General features: G+C 41.5%; 1 protein-coding gene across 3 annotated transcripts in view; it reads right to left on the bottom strand.

The window, feature by feature from the left end:
- The window catches only part of GLCE (glucuronic acid epimerase), a 109,533-nt gene extending 96,919 nt beyond the window's left edge, over positions 1-12,614 (bottom strand). For all 3 annotated transcript variants that reach the window (XM_057303630.1, XM_057303629.1, XM_026478400.4), the window contains exon 1: positions 12,423-12,614. The gene's annotated coding sequence lies outside the window, so the exon portion shown is untranslated. The remainder of the gene's footprint in view (positions 1-12,422) is intronic.
- Positions 12,615-16,367: the final 3,753 nt, after the last annotated feature.

The following is a 16,367-nucleotide window of genomic DNA, read 5'->3' as shown; positions in this document are numbered from 1 at the left end:
AAAAAAAGATAGGAATTGGAAAAGTCCTTAGAGAATAAGAATAGCTTGATTAAATGCTATTCAATACATACTTTAACACCATAATGAGAAATTGTCCGCTCTATTTTCATTTCAATTGTTAAAAACATCTTCGTTATGTGCTGATACTTCCCTTCCTCATTCATTGTTCCTAGTTCTGTCCTCTGGGGATACAAAAGATATATTTAATCACTTTTCCATGTCCTATTCCTTCATGTTTTTCACAGAATCACAGATTTGAGTCAGGAAGAATATTAAAGATCACTCGATTACCCAATTTGAAAAGCATTACCATAACCGCACTAAAGTCTTCTTTATTTCCAGGCTGAAAATCTCAAATATTTCAATTATTCTGCAAATATCTGTTTCAAGACACTGCTTCATTCTGATTACTCTCCTCCAAACACATTGTCTATCAACATCCTCCTCAAAAAGCGGCAAACAGAACTGAGAACACTTAGCTAAATGCAGAGTAGAAAAGGATAATCAACTGTGTTTTAAACAACCTGCTTCAAAATAATATTTAAGTGAGTATGAGACTTTGGGGCAGTTATAATAAACCTTTGACTCATCAACTTCAGACAATAAGGAGACCTAGCCAGGCACACACCTACTTAAAAAGAACAACAACAACACACCACCTGTTAGCCTTCCAAGTCTCCAACCCTGTAATTGTGCATATTAAAAAAAAAAAAACAAAAAACAATTACAAGGCTTTGTTTGTCCCTAGCAAATACATACATGTCAAATATAAAATTATTATAACAAATATTTTCTTTCCAATTATTAAAAATAAAGGGGGAGGATAGAGGGAGGATCCTGATTCATCACGTAACATACTAGCACTCCCTTCCAGTTTGTAATGGATAAACATTTTAAACAGGACATGGGGGAAGACAGCAGCTTGAGGGACACCACTAAGAATGAACTGCAATTTAATTTTAACATCAGCCCATTAATCAATCACAAATCCACCTATCTATGCAATTATTCAGACTACATTTCTCTAACTTGTCTATAAAGATATCATAAAAGGCTGTCAAATGCTATCTGTATAACCTCGGGGGGTCCCTTCCCTCATTTGTAAAACAGCACTAAATGAGACAATCTATGTAAAGCATTTAACCCAGTGCCCAGCACAAAATTAAAAATCCAATAAATGTAGCTGTAGTTCTAGATATACTATGGCCAGAGTATCTCCTGTTGTACCTACCAGGTTACTTACCCTATAAGAAAAGAGATGAGGCCAGTATGACATGACTTGCTCTCTGGGAACCCATGCTGGCTCCTAGCGGTCAGCACCTTCTTTCTTTCTTTCTTTTTTTTTTTTTAAAGATTTTATTTATTTATTCGACAGAGATAGAGACAGCCAGCGAGAGAGGGAACAGAAGCAGGGGGAGTGGGAGAGGAAGAAGCAGGCTTCCCGTGGAGGAGCCTGATGTGGGGCTTGATCCCATAACGCTGGGATCACGCCCTGAGCTGAAGGCAGACGCTTAACCGCTGTGCCACCCAGGCACCCCAACTGTCTAATTTTTAAAAACTTGGCTTTCCTTTTTGGAACAGTACTACAGAATTGGTACTATAAACAGAAGTGCTATTGTCAAAGAATCGATCCAATAATAAAAAGAGCTAAGGCCACTTGTCTTATAGAAAATTACTGCCAAATGCTACCAGACCCTGCTTTTCTTCCTTCTGGGCTAGTAGCCAGATACTAATCATTTTTAGACCCTTTCTAATTTTTAGTACACAATTTAGTACACAATACCACATCTGAACTAGACAGTATTTTAATGAATGTTCTCCATAATTTGTCTAATGTTTTGGCATACAAATACACACGCACACACATACATGATCTAACATACCTCTGGAAGTACATATAAGAAAGTGATTAACAGTGGATGCCTCTCAGGCAACTGTGTGGGTCCAGGAGTTTTGTATGTTTTTGTAAAAACTATTAAAACAATTAATTTATCCATTAAAAGAAAACATTAATTCCAGTTAAAATATTTTACCTTACAAGATAATATATAAGGGATTCTTTTAAAGATATTTTAAAAATATTTTAATATGTAATTGTTTTAAAAACAATTTACAATGTTCGACTTCACTGACAACCAAAAAAACACAAATTAAAGTAAGATCATTTTTGCTTACCAAATTAGAAAAGCTGAATACTGGCATATAAATTGGCATGACCCTTCTAGAAAGCAATATGGCAATATCTAATCTTTTTTAGGGTCTTACCTTTGACTGAACATTTTTATTCCTATCCTAAGAAAATAAGTATGGAGAATGACTTATGCAAAGACTTTCTTCAATGTCATCAGCAGAGGAAAAAAATGTTCAATAATTGGGAATGGTTAAATCACTATACATCCACTCAATAGAAGTGTGCTACTATTAAGTTAGATTTTAAAACAATTTTAATGAAGTAGAAAAGTCTTCATGATATAATGCTTGGTGGGGTACCAAACAGTATACATATGAATAAATATATTCATGTATTCATGGGAGGAGGAAGAATGTATACCAAGGTGATAGTAATGCTTATATTTGGGCTAAGCTTATTTTGCCTTTCTCCAAGTTTTTAAAAGAGTACCTAGACCTTATACAATCAGGGGGAAAATACAATATAAATATATAAAACATAAACGCATACCTTTATTCTTAAGTTTATAATATTGCAAAACCGATGTAGTATTTAAACAGTTGAAATACTAAATCAAAACCTTCTAATTAATAACATTTAGGGAAACCAATGAAGAGTAACCCAAATTACTATGTATCATTAAGATCATTCCTACCATACAATAAGCACTACCATACAACACAATAAGCACTATCAGCTAGCTCATTTTTAAATCAATAAAAAAAGAAAACCTCAGACTATTATATTGGTACACAAATGGATAAAAATTTAATCCCATCAAACAGGGTTAAGAATTTAATTATGAGATAAATTATAATAATATTTATTAGGATAAATAATATCCCTGGAAGAAAGAACTGCTTAAACATATAACATCTAAATTAATAAATATAACCAAACTTTTCCTTTAAATGCACTGACTCTGCTACTGAGAAAAACAACAGCTGTTGATGAATAGGTAAATTATCAATTCTCAGACATTAATCTGTATGTTTCAAATGTAGATGGCATACCCCACCCCTAAAGATTATTTCCACCACTACTGCCCACTTAAATCACAAGTTCACTATTACTCTTGGCACTCTTCAGTGGATCACCAATGCCTTAAACCCAAATTCCTTCAGTTGGTTATAAGACTCATGGGATGGTCCTTGCTTTCACTCCCCACTCCTTCCTTTTCATTTGCTTTCTACACCTGAACCCAGTAGTTTGCAAGAAAGTTTGATCCTTGAACCAGCAACATTTCCAACACCTGTAAGCATGTTAGAACTCTAAATTCACAAGCCACATTCCTACCAGGAGATTCAGATGCACATTATAGCTTTAAAACCACTGCCCCAGCCTTCCTGAATGGCCTGCAGACCCCCAAATCTGCCCTGCTCCCTCTCTGCAAATGTAGTTGCCTACCTACAGTGTTCTTTTACCTCACTCCCTCTGAGGTGCCCTATTCACCTTATTTCCTACTCATCTTTCAAGTCTTAGCTTAGATATCACTTCAAAAGAAAACTGTAAACTTTCCCAGAATTAGAAAAATATTACTCAAGATTTTTTCTATTATTTTAGCTCTCATTTGCATTCTTCACCAACTAAGACCATTTCTAGAATTACTTAAGGCCATCAAAGAAAGCCTTTGCTTAACACACCCCAAAACATAACCAACACATGACAAAAATAAAAAACAGATTCACAACTTTTCCAGCTGTGTTATGAATGTGCTGGTATAACTGATTTCAAAGTGTATAGAATATTAGAAAAAATATGTACAGTAGAAGCAAACGTCAGAAAAAAATGACTTATTGTTGAATAATTAAAGAAAAATAGCCAACCAGTTCTGAAATTCACATCTTGAAATTAATTTGAATTTTCTCCTTCCTGCGCATATTTCTCTCATTTTCTAGAGGAGGGAGAGCAAGTAATAAGAAATATGGCTTTAAAAAAAAAAGGCAATCCCAGATGAAAGAGAAATGTGTAAAGCCTGGATAAAGTCATATTTTAGGTCAGATATAAGAAAAAAGTACAGACTCGAAATGGTTCTCCAGGAGCACCTGGGTGGCTTGGTCAGTTGAGTGTCTGCCTTTGACTCAGGTTGTCGTTCCAGGGTCCTGGGATCACACCCTGGAGTCAGGCCTCCCTGTCAGCAGGGAGTCGGCTTCTCCCTCTGCCCCTCCTCTGCTTCTGCTGGAGCACGCTCTCCCTCTCTCATTAATAAACAAATCTTAAAAAAAAAACAAAAAACAAAAACAATTCCCCAATATTTTTAATAAGCTTGAGATAATCTCACAGTACATGATTAGTTACTAATTTATCTTCAATCATTTAATGATCATCTAGCATGTGCTAAAAACCATGTGCTTTAAGAATTATGTCTATCTCAGGGTACCTGGGTGGCTCAGTGGTTAAGGTCTGCCTTAGGCCCAGGGCGTGATCCCAGAGTCCTGGGATCGAGCCCCGCATTGAGCCCGCGTTGGGCTCCCTGCTCCATTGGGAGTGTGCTTCTTCCTTTCCCACTCCCCCTGCTTGCGTTCCCCCTCTCCTTGGCTGTGTCTCTCTCTGTCAAATAAATAAATAAAATCTTAAAAAAAAAAAAGAATTATGTGTATTTCTATATATGTGTGTGTGTGTGTGGAGATGAGGTTAACTGCTAGTTATTTAGCCAAGAAATTAATCTTTTTTATGATTTTATTTATTTTTGAGAGAGAGAGAGAAAAAACAAGCAAGAGCTGGGTGGGGGGGGGGGCAGAGGGAGCAGCAGACTCCCAGCTGAGCAAGGAGCCTGATGCGGGCAGAACTTGATCTCAGGACCCTGGGATCATGACCTGAGCCAAAGGACGATGCTTAATCAAGTGAGCCACCCAAGTGCCCTAATCTTTTTTTTTTTAAGATTTATTTATTTATTTGAGAGAGAGAGAAAGAGAGAGAGAGAGAGAGAGAGAACATGAGCAGGGGGAGGGGCAGAGGGAGAAGGGAGAGAATCCTCAAGCTGACTCCCCGCTGAGTGAGGAGGCCCACCCAGCTGGATCCCAGGATCCTGAGATCATGACCTGAGCCAAAATCAACAGTTGGATGCTCAACTGATTGAGCCACCAGGCACCCAAGAAAGTAATCTTTATGCGCACCAAAAGACACGTACAAAGTTGTTCACAGCAGCTTTGTTCCTAAGAGCTAAGAACTGGAAATGGCCCAAATGTATCAACAGGAAAAAAAAAAAACATGTACTCAAACAATGGAATACTACACTACAATGAAAAAGAATGAATTGCTGTTAACTTAAAAAAATATGGATGAATTTTACAGACACAATGCTGACCAAAAGAAACCAGGTTGATTCCATTTGTATGAAGTTCAGGAAAATAAAAGTAATCTGTTGTGATAGAAGTCTGAAGAGTGGTTACTTTGGGGAAATACTGACTGGGAGAGAACCTGAGGAAGGTTTCTAAGGTCCTAGAAGTGTTCTGTATCTTGATCTGGTTGGTGACTACATGTTTACACATGTAGAAATACCCCTAGCTGTTTATAATTTCTGCACTTTACTATACAGGATATTCTTAATTAAAATCCCATAAATTTTTTAGAAAATGGAAGAGAAAGTTCTATTCCTCTATGCCAGCCAGAAGAAAAAGAAGAAAGGAAAAAAGGAAGGAGAAAACGTTAAATCAAATAATTTTCAAATTCCTGCTTTAAAGTTCAATTGTCTTATTCAACAAAAATTTGAGCACCTACTTTGTAATAGGTACTGTTCTGGGTGCTGGGTATATAGGACTGAATAAAATGGGTAAAAACACCTGCCCTCATGGATCTTAAATTATAGTAGGAGTGGAAGGACAATATAAATATAGAGCATGTTGGATAGCTGAAAGAACAAAATAAAGAAACAAAGCAAGGAAGAGAAATAGGAAAATTATGTGTGGAAGGGCTGCTATAATTCTAAACAAGGGGGCCAGTAAAGGCCTCACAGAAGGGGCAATATTTTAATTAAGACTTGAAGGAAGTAAAGGAGGGAGACATGTATGTGTGGAAGAACATGTTCCAGGTCTTCTGAAGCAGAGAGAAGGCCACTGTGAAGTGAGGGAAGTGAGCAAGAGTAAAACAAAATAAAACAGCAAGAGTTTCAATGAGCTTAATTAAGAGTTTTACTCCAACTCCTTATTTAAAGATTAACTTACGGTCACCTGGGTGGCTCTGTCAATTAAACGTGTGACTCCTGGTTTCGGCTAAGGTCAAGGTCTCAGTCATGAGAATGAGTACCCTATCAGGTTCCACAGTCAGCATGAAGTCCGCTTAAAATTCTCTCTCTCCCTCTGCCCCTCTCTCCCACCCCCTCGTGCTCTCTCTTCCTCCCTCTATTAAAAAAAATTTTTTTTAACTTAAATCAGGATGCCTGGCTGGCCCAGTCAGTAAAGCACTCCACTCTCGATCTCGGGGTTGTGAGTTCAAGCCTCGCCTTGGGTGTAGAGATTACTTAAAAATAAAAATCTTAAGGGGCGCTTGGGTGGCTCAGTCGTTAAGCGCCTGCCTTCAGCTCAGGTCATGATCCCAGGGTCCTGGGATCCAGACCGGCATCGGGCTCCCTGCTTAGAGGGAAGCCTGCTTCTCCCTCTCCCACTCCCCCTGCTTGTGTTCCTTCTCTCACTGTCTATCTCTAATAAATAAATAAAATCTTTTTAAAAATTAATAAATAAATAATAAAAATCTTTTTAAAAAAAGGTTAATTTAAGTCAAATCTTTTCTACACAGAAACTTCTGTAACCACTAGCTCAATCCACCCTTACTAATCTTCTGAGTTCCTACAAATGTACCACTCATGGCACTTTTACATACTGCCTTGCAATTAAATATACACTGTCTCCCACTTCCAAATAAGCCAAGCCTCTTCAGGATAGTGACTAGATTTTAAGCTTTTTTGTATCTCTATTAGTTGGCTTATGGATAGCACTTAAGTGGTTACTAGTAAGGCTGATGCTAATAACAACTTCATCAAGCATAAGATTGGTTAACTGTGGAAAGACTCTTAAAAAGAAAAAGAGGAAGGAAAGAAACCCAGACGAGGGAACTATGTGAGTAAAGGCACTGAGGCGTCTCCATGTGTCATAATCCAAAGTCTGGATTTTCTCTGAGCCATGTCCTTAAGACTCTGAGATCCTCAACATCACTTTTCTAAAAGCCACTCCAGGCTTTTTTTTTTTTTTTTTCTTCTGGGGGGGTGGGGTGGGGGGAACCAGGCAGCTGGTATTCCTTTCAAATAATGGTTTTATAACACCAATGTGCATAACTAGCTTAATAAAGAAAATCTTAACCACTTAGCCACATGATCTTGAGCAAGTCATTCAATTACTCTTGTGTGTCAGTTCCCTCATATGCTAAAATGAAGAATTGGATTAAATGATCTCTAACATTCAAACCATCTCAAATTCTCTAGCTTTTTTGAAAAAACTGAATGAATAAACATTACAACCTAACTTCTTCAATTTGTGAAATGAATAAAATATCTATTATTAATTTTAATACACTGAATAAGCAGTCATATTCAGAAAGCAGTTTAGTATCTGGAAAAGCACAGAACCAGTACAACAGACCTGAATCTAGTTATAGCCTGTTGCTTAGGAGATAATGACCCTGAGCAAGTTATTAAATATTCAGCCAATAAAGAGACAATATAAAGACACACACACGTTGGCAACAATCATGTCCCATACAAAAAGCAGCCAAGGTAAAAATATCTACCAATCACTGATATCCAAGATCTGAAATATCAAATTAGTTTATAACTCTCCTAGCAATTTTAGTTAGAGGAACTAGTGCGTGCCTCAAAATCTCCAAGTTTAATAGAGTAACCTTAACTTGTATAGTGCTGTGAGTCTTACTTCTTAAGTAAGAGGATAAGAGCCATAGATCTAATATCAGTTTGTGGTCATAGGGATAAGGGTAAAGTATCTTATTCTATTAATAAGAGAAAGCCCAAAATTTTAGAAAAATAGGACAAGACCGAGATTTGGGCTTAACTTGGACATTACGAAGATATCAATATTGGCATTGAGGGTTCCAACCTGTAATGAGAGCCAACTGTTGTAAAATAAGCAATCAAGGTTCAGAAAGTAGTAAGACAAATATAAACCAGGTTTGGAGTCCAGGAGGACCCACCGACAGACATAAATAATTACAGCATACTAGCAAACATAACAGAATGAATGAACAAGACATAGAAAGTGAATAACCCAGTGAGGTAACGAAGAGGGAGGACCAGAGGACACAGAAGACTTAAAAAGCAGATAGTGCTTAAGTTTTATTGAAAAATCAGTATACTTTGTCAAGAAGACAGGAGAAAGAAAGGCATTCTAAGCAGTGGGGAGAATATATGAGAAGGCTCTGAGTCAGGAAACAGTATGACTCTTTCAGTGAATTAACTAGATTAGTACAGTTGGAGCTTCAGATTTACAATGGGGGAAACACAGATAGATGAGCCAGATGATGAAGGGCCTTGTAATGATAAAGAGTTAGAACTAAACATGTACTGTAGGGTGAAGGAGAAGTACGGATTTTAAGAAAAGAAGCTTTGAACAGATCTGCGTTTTAGAAAAGTCACCTTGGCAGGAGTGTAAAGGATGGATTAAAGAGGGTCAACCACTAGAAACCTCATTCTACAACCCAAAGTTAAATAAGGACATTACATCATCACATAGATAATCAACCAGAAATCAGAAATAAAAATAATAATGCTTTAACAAATAAAGCTAAATCATCGAAAGAAAATCATTTACCTTCATGAATGTATAGTCTGGAATTAAATATTTCCTATATATCTTAAAAAGGAAGAAGTTTCTAAAATTAGATATCATAAATGAAAATTACATGGAACTAGTTGTATCCTGAGAACCAGCTACTCTTCAGTCATCTATCCCTTTTTGTAGACATAATACTGCTGACATGCAACATCAAAATCAATGCAATAGAATCCTTGGAATTGGAGCTTACACTGATTACTGACAGGGACTTCGCTTTAATTTTATACGTATGGAAACTGAAGCCCTAAGAGTCTAAGAAATTACCCAAGGTCAGACGTTAGTAGGACAGTGAAGATTGGAATCCATGTCTTACGATTTCCTTTCTAGAAACTGCTTTAGTACATCATGCTTATAATTCTAGAATTTTGAATGATAATCCAAAAGACACTCTGGTTGTATTACAGTAAAATGAAATATAAATAGTAACACTAAATTATAGCAACAATGAACCATAAAATTATTTTTATGTTTCATACGCCTCAGCAGAAAAACAAATCTAGTAGATGTATCCAAACATTTGACAAAAAAAATCTCTTCTGAAGTCTGTGCATCAATAAGAACACCTCTACCCCCAACACAGAGACATAAGGTATTCGTATTCTTGTCTAAGGAGTTGAAAAACCTCCCTTCTCAAATTCGGAAATAATTAAATTTGAAAAAAGAAAGGCCTTAGATTAATTTATCTTTATATAATTAAACATCCAACATCTTTAAAATGTTTTAACATTTTACTTAGGTCTCAGTATTCTTATTCTGTTGTGCTCCCCACCCCCTATAATATTAGATTCTTGAAATATTTTTTCCTTTACTAGTACACACAGTGGAAGGGGCAACACTGACAAAATGCCCTATAAATACTGTACATTTCACAAATTTGTACAGTGACCAAAATGTTTTAATTTTTAGACTTCTGTAATTTGTACTTATGTCTACTCATTGAAATAGATTCAAACAATACAAAAGCATAAAATTAATAACTATCTTCCATGCCTCTACAACCCTCTCTTAAAGAATCCCCCAAACACTTGTAAGTTTGATGTGTATCCTTATAGACTTTTTAATGTTTATACAACAAAAGGTGCTAATCCTCAAAGAGTCTGTATATATTTAACACCCAAACTGTACTGATCATATTTCAATCTTTCTTTAATAATTTAGAAGGTAGATCATTACCTTATTTGGTTTCTGGTTATCACGACAGACATCAGTTATATTATTATTTAGGGTTATACAAAAAAGTGAGCTGAACCCCAAGTACCCTGTTTCTTCATTATCAACATCTCGATTATTTTATGTATTCATTTTATTTGCTTTCTCTCAATACAGGTTACATGTCAGCTGCAATCACTGTACCTCCAGTGCTGTGACACCTACCAAATAATCAAATATTTGTTCATTGATCAGTATGTTTATTTGGAAATCATGAAAGCTGCTTTTTAAAAAAATTACTGAAATTTGCTTAATTTATCATTTGTCTTTCAGAAGTAATGGGGAAAACAAAGGTCTGTTTAGGGTTTTTTGGCTGTAGGTCCAACCAGATATCTGCTCAACTGATCAATTTTGATAGCTATAAGAGTCAATCAGGCAAAAACGAAAAACAAAACAAAAAACTTAAGCTCCTCAATGGGTTAAATATTGCCACGTATAATTCCTCCCCCTTTTTTTTAATGATTGCAATACTCAAGGATTAAGTACATTTCCCCTAATCTTTCTGGTTCTAAGATCAAAACAAATCTCAATCTTAAAAAAACCGTTACTAAGAAAAAGACTAAAGGCAGGCAAAATTCTTTGCTTTGGCATAGTCTAATTTCTCTGTTGACCCAAAATGAGAGAATTACTGTTAATATGGGTCCCACTGCCTGCCACATCAGACTTCATTTACAGGCCTCTGTGATGAAGTAGCTATCTAACCTGAAGAACTGTCAAGCAAATGCAGACTTCCCAAGCCATACATTTTTTAAAAACCATGTACACATATACACAGGTCATTTTAGTTGAATTTCACCAAAGTCTGGTCTAGTTACCGAGAGCTCTGCATTAGAGTCAAGACTAACAACCTTTACAATAAAACTGTTTAGCAGGATTCTCTAAAAGAGCTGTTAGCCATCCTTACAGGTCTCAAATGACGCTTCTGCAGAGCTCTAGCTTTGGGACTTCAAATTCCGATACATTATTTGGAGACTGAACTTCAAGTTATCCCTCTCCACGAACGTTTTGCAAAGGACAGAGAAGCCAGAATACACCCCCCATCACTACTTGACTCTGCCTAACACTCAGGCAAGACTTCAGGATAGATCTCATAATAATGCAGGATCAGCAAAGCAGACTAAGAAAGCGAAGCCAAAACCACACAGCCTTCCCTATCTTCAGCGGCTGGCACGCTCAACCTTAGGACACTCGCTTCCTAAAGAAGCTCGAGTCTATACCCACCCAAGGTGCTACCATTCTCTCGTTCCCAGAGCAGCGAGACCAGCACGCCCCCACAGGGATCCCGGGGCAGGGAAAAGAAAACTGCAGAACCAACCCACGATTTCTCCAACTAAGAAACAACGCGTATCAATCCTCCCACTGAGCACCGAATAGATCTCACGTGGAGAGAGACCTGTTCCAGGATCCTGACCAGCCACAGACTGTCTACTGGGCGGGCTCCGGATGCCCCTAGAGCCCCCTCCTACCCCGAGCCGACCCAGTAGTGCCTGCTGAGCTGCGCCCTCCATTCGAGATCTCCCGGAGACCCTCTAACTCGCCCTGTCGCCCCCTTAAAGACTGGAGACCATGCCAAGGTACCGCCCCCCTCTGGGCAAAGCAGAAACCCCAGTAAAGACACCGGTCTCCGCCGAACACCCTTCCGCCGCGAGCAGCCCACCAAGGCGGCCCGGCCCCTGTAGGACGCAGACACATCGCCCTCTCGCCCGGAGACCCGGATAAACAGAGCCCCCTCCCCCGAACCCTAATACGCTGCTTTGTCACCCAGGGATGCGAAACACTCCCGCTCAAAGGACCCCCAAGACCCCAATGATGTGCCCCTTCAGAGACTTACGACCTGCAAAACTGAATTCTCTGCCCCCACGGAGCCTGCGACCACGGTAAGAGGACCCCTTGTTCCGGAACCCCGCTACGCCACCTCCAGGAACCCCAGGACCCTGATAAATCTCCCTTGACCCCGAAGTGGGACCCTCTGCGCCACCGCCCACCCCCATGCCAAGCTGGAAGAGCCCCAAGACCCCCCAATAAACCGCCCCCTCGCCTCAGGAGCCCCGGCACCAGCCACACCGCCCTTGGGCGCCCGCACTCGAGTCCCACCCCGCCGCCTCCTGCCCCCCGCACTCCCGAGCCCCGCCAAGCCTCGCGCCCACCAGGCAGCGCCGCGCAGCCCGCGGAGCCGCCCCCGTCGGGAGCCAGTCCGCCCCGGCTGCTCCGAGTCCCCGCTTCCCGACCGCTCCGCAGCCGAGACGCGCTCCGGGCTTCCTTACCTGGGAGCGCCGGAGGGCGAGCGGACCGAGGAGCCCTGAGGAAAAGAAGGCGGCGGCAGGGAAGGGGCGGCCCAGGCCTGCAACTGCCGCAGCTCTACCCTCTCCGCGAGGAAGCGCTTGTGTGAGGAGAGCCCTCCCGCTTCGCGCGCAGCCGGGAGACCAAGCTACAGTCGTGCCCGCCGCTCTTCCCGCGAGATCCCAGCCACGGCGAGGGGCGGCCGCGGCGGCTCGAGTGACAGCCCGGAGAGCCTGTCGGCGGCGGCGCAGGAGGCGGGACTCGGAGTCCATTGTGACCAGTTGTAAATTAGAAAAGGTGATTCGTCCCGCCCACAGCCTCTCCCCTCCCCCGCCCCTCACAATTAACTAGGGGCAAAAGTAGCCGTGACCTTAAATAGAGGCGGTGGCAGATCGCGGCAAGTTGTCTCGGTTGGCGAGGCTGGGCTCGTGTCTGGTCCTGTTCAGCCTCCGTGGACCCACCTGGTTCAGGGAAGAAGCAGGTCTTCACACTAGTGTAGGCTGAGGCGCCGTTACCCTTGGTTACAGCGCGGCCCGAAGTGCACAGAAGGTTCTCACCTTCCTGGTTGAAGGCGCACCCTCCTGGGGTTACCCGGGTGTAAACCTTCCCCCCATCTCGCTTCTCTTCCCTCTCTGCCTCAAACAGGGCGCCATTGTTGAGATGCCCGTGTTTTCCAAACCCCAAGTCGGGACATCTGGTCTGACAAAGGACTCTCTTCTGATTCGTGCATTGATTTCTACTTCAAGCCTTCTAGGAGAGTAAAACGTAAATCTCACTTCAGTCCCAGTATAACAAATTCCAAAACTGCATGAAAAGTCGCATCACTGTAGACCCCAGTGTCTGGTACATGCGGGGCACTGAATAAATGTGAAAGGAATGAATGAAGAATGTGATTATGTGAATATTTGAAATCTGGAACTGCCCCAGAAAATTCGGGCTTTCTTAGCCTTTTTCTCTGCAATGACCGCCAGTCTCCTCATTTATGATGAGGAGTCCAATCACTCCATTTTTATGCCTATCCTGTAGCCTTCATTCATCTTCCCGCCCTCCTTCCGTTGCCCACAGCAAGAAGCGCCCTTTCTCCTCATCAAGGTTAACCCCGGCACCTGTGCACTGGATCTCAGCCATTCCCATATTCTGTTGAATCATCTATCCCTTCTTTCCCCACTATCAATTTTCCCTCTAATCTGGCTCTTTTCTCCTACAAACACACTCAGTCCCCTCCAACCTTTGAACAGAACAAAACCACCCTACCTCTTCCACCCTCTAAAGCTACTCTCTCTCTTCTCAGAATCACATTTTCTTGAGAGACATTAAAGTATGTTTGCTGTCTCTACTTTCTCATCTCTTATTTTTCCCACTACAATGTTGCTTTCACCCACACAGTCTGCTTTTCTCTCAATGGTCACAAAAGACCTCTTTCCTAATGGGCAAATATTCTATTTTTGGGCATCTTTCCCAACGACCTCTCTGCAGCTTTTGACAATGCTGGCCATCTCCTCCTTGGGTGCCTGCCTAACTACATTCTTCTCATTCCCTAGCTATTCCTCTGACTTTGGGGGGGAAGGGGGAGGTCCCCTTTCCTGGTCTGAAAATGATTATGTATTGATCTTCCCTTATCTTATAACCATATCTTGTCCATAATAAGAAAAATGGCCACACATAGTTGTACACTTCGAATGCCAGTAAGTGGGTTAGAAGAGGCCAGAGGAATGTGACATGTGACTATGAGGCTGGGTCTTAAAACAGTACTGTGGCCCATACAAATGCAGGACAGAAATGGAGGCCTTTCAGAGAAAAATAGTGTGAACCAAGCACAGAGGAAAGGACGTGGGCCAAGCCTGGCTATGGGCTGACCAGTTTGGTTGACGGAAGATTCTTGCAGAACAGCAGTGGGAGGTAAGATTAGAGAGGACTCAATTTTTTTTTTTAAGATTTTATTTATTTATTTGACAGAGAGACAGCCAGTGAGAGAGGGAACACAGGCAGGGGGAGTGGGAGAGGAAGAAGCAGGCTCCCAGCGGAGGAGCCTGATGTGGGGCTCGATCCCAGAACGCCGGGATCACGCCCTGAGCCGAAGGCAGACGCTTAACGACTGAGCCACCCAGGCGCCCCGAGAGGACTCAATTTTAAAAGGTCTTCCAGGGGCGCCTGGGTGGCTCAGTCGTTAAGCGTTCTGGTATCGAACCCTACATCAGGCTCCTCCGCTAAGAGCCTGCTTCTCACTCTCCCACTCCCCCTGCTTGTGTTCCCTCTCTCGCTGGCTGTCTCTCTCTGTCAAATAAATAAATAAAATCTTTTTTAAAAAATAAAAATAAAAAAATAAAAGGTCTTCCAAACCAAGCCAAGCCGGTTCAACTTGGTTCTGTGTTACATAGGGAGCCAGAACCAACCCTGACCTTTGTAGGGTCCACCAAAAGGCTACATGTAGAAGCCCACAGTGAAATGTATACATATGTAAAAGTTATAAAACAAGCTAACAAACTGTGAAATTTAATATATATGTATTAAAGGATACTTGTGTGTATATATATATATATGCATATATAAAAGATATATATCCTTTCACCTTGAAAATATACTTTCAATACAACTTGGAAGACTAGGTTTGGACTTTGAATTCTGGGACTTCTCAGAGTTCCTTGCTAGAACAGGAACAGCTGGTTTCCGCACAGAGCAGCCTTCCCCACTTCGCTTCCCACAGCCAGTTAAGCCCCACACTCCATGGGCACTCCAGCCCACACGTCCACTTTTCCCTTTACAGAACTGCCATTTCTTGGCCACTCCACAGGTCCAGGAGTACATATCAGAAGATCTAGGAGAGAAGCCCACATAGGCCCTGGAAGTGGGCTCACAGCCATTTGGGCAGAGCATTCTGGCTTCTGGGTACCCGGAGCGAGGTCTGAAGAGGTGAAATTGGCTCCAGATGGACACATTCCTTTGGCTTGATGGCCTCCAGCTCAGTATGTAGGAATGCAGCTGGAGAAGGGCCAGAACAGAGCCCCTTAAAGACAGGCCCCTCCCACCTGTCCCTAAAGGTGGTACCAGCACAGCCACCGAATTTCTTTAGGAGGCTAATGACATATATAGTAGGTCTGTATCTTGAAGTATAAATCTATGTGTTTTCTAAGTTTCCTACCTCCTCTTCTCTTGCACTGGTATCTTAATGGCAGGAATATTCCAGAAAGACAGCTCTTCTTAACTCTGTGGCTATGTGGCATCTTCTCTCTAATGCACAGTTGCATAAATTATACCATTGTATGATTCCATTATCAATCAGTATATCAGAAACCTGGGTTTCTCTAAATGTGAGAAAAGAGAAAAGCTACAAAGCCCTTTTAGCCTGGACTACAGCTTGGAACACTTACATTCGACTTCTAAATGAAAGTGCTTTGGAAGTAGAAGCTCTTGAAGAGGCCGTATGTGAAGGGTACACAGGCAGGATGAGTATTGAAAAGGCACTAAAGCCACTGCAGACAGGGGCACCCCTCTCACCATCTGTCTCTGTGGCACGATGCTTCACTCTGTGGCCTGACAGTCACGCTCTGTCTCCCAACCTCTCCCCATCTGGCCCCAAGTGCTCCCTTCCTCACGTCGTGCACTCAGGGCTGCCAAGCAGCCAGAGCCACCATGGTCTCTGCTTTTGAGATCCAGGAGAAGAATTCTACCCATGAATCCTCGCATCCCTTGGTGGTACTGCGGGTGATTTCTGCAGGGCGCTGGCACTTGCTTGATCCTAGGGTTGGAGTCTGCTCACAGCTTCACTCTTACCATCTGTGGCTGGTCTTTGCCAACCAGCAGTAAAGCAGAACCAGCTAGCTTCTCACTCAGCTCTTGCCATCTGCTGCCTGTATCTGACCTATCCGTCCAGGTGAGTGCAACCAAACACTCCTATCCCTGTTCTGAGTCCATCCTTACTGGTGTCCCAC

The sequence above is a fragment of the Ursus arctos genome, unplaced genomic scaffold, assembly GCF_023065955.2.
Source record: "Ursus arctos isolate Adak ecotype North America unplaced genomic scaffold, UrsArc2.0 scaffold_28, whole genome shotgun sequence".
NCBI classification, from domain to species: domain Eukaryota; kingdom Metazoa; phylum Chordata; class Mammalia; order Carnivora; family Ursidae; genus Ursus; species Ursus arctos.
This window is presented reverse-complemented; position numbering and strand designations above follow the sequence as displayed.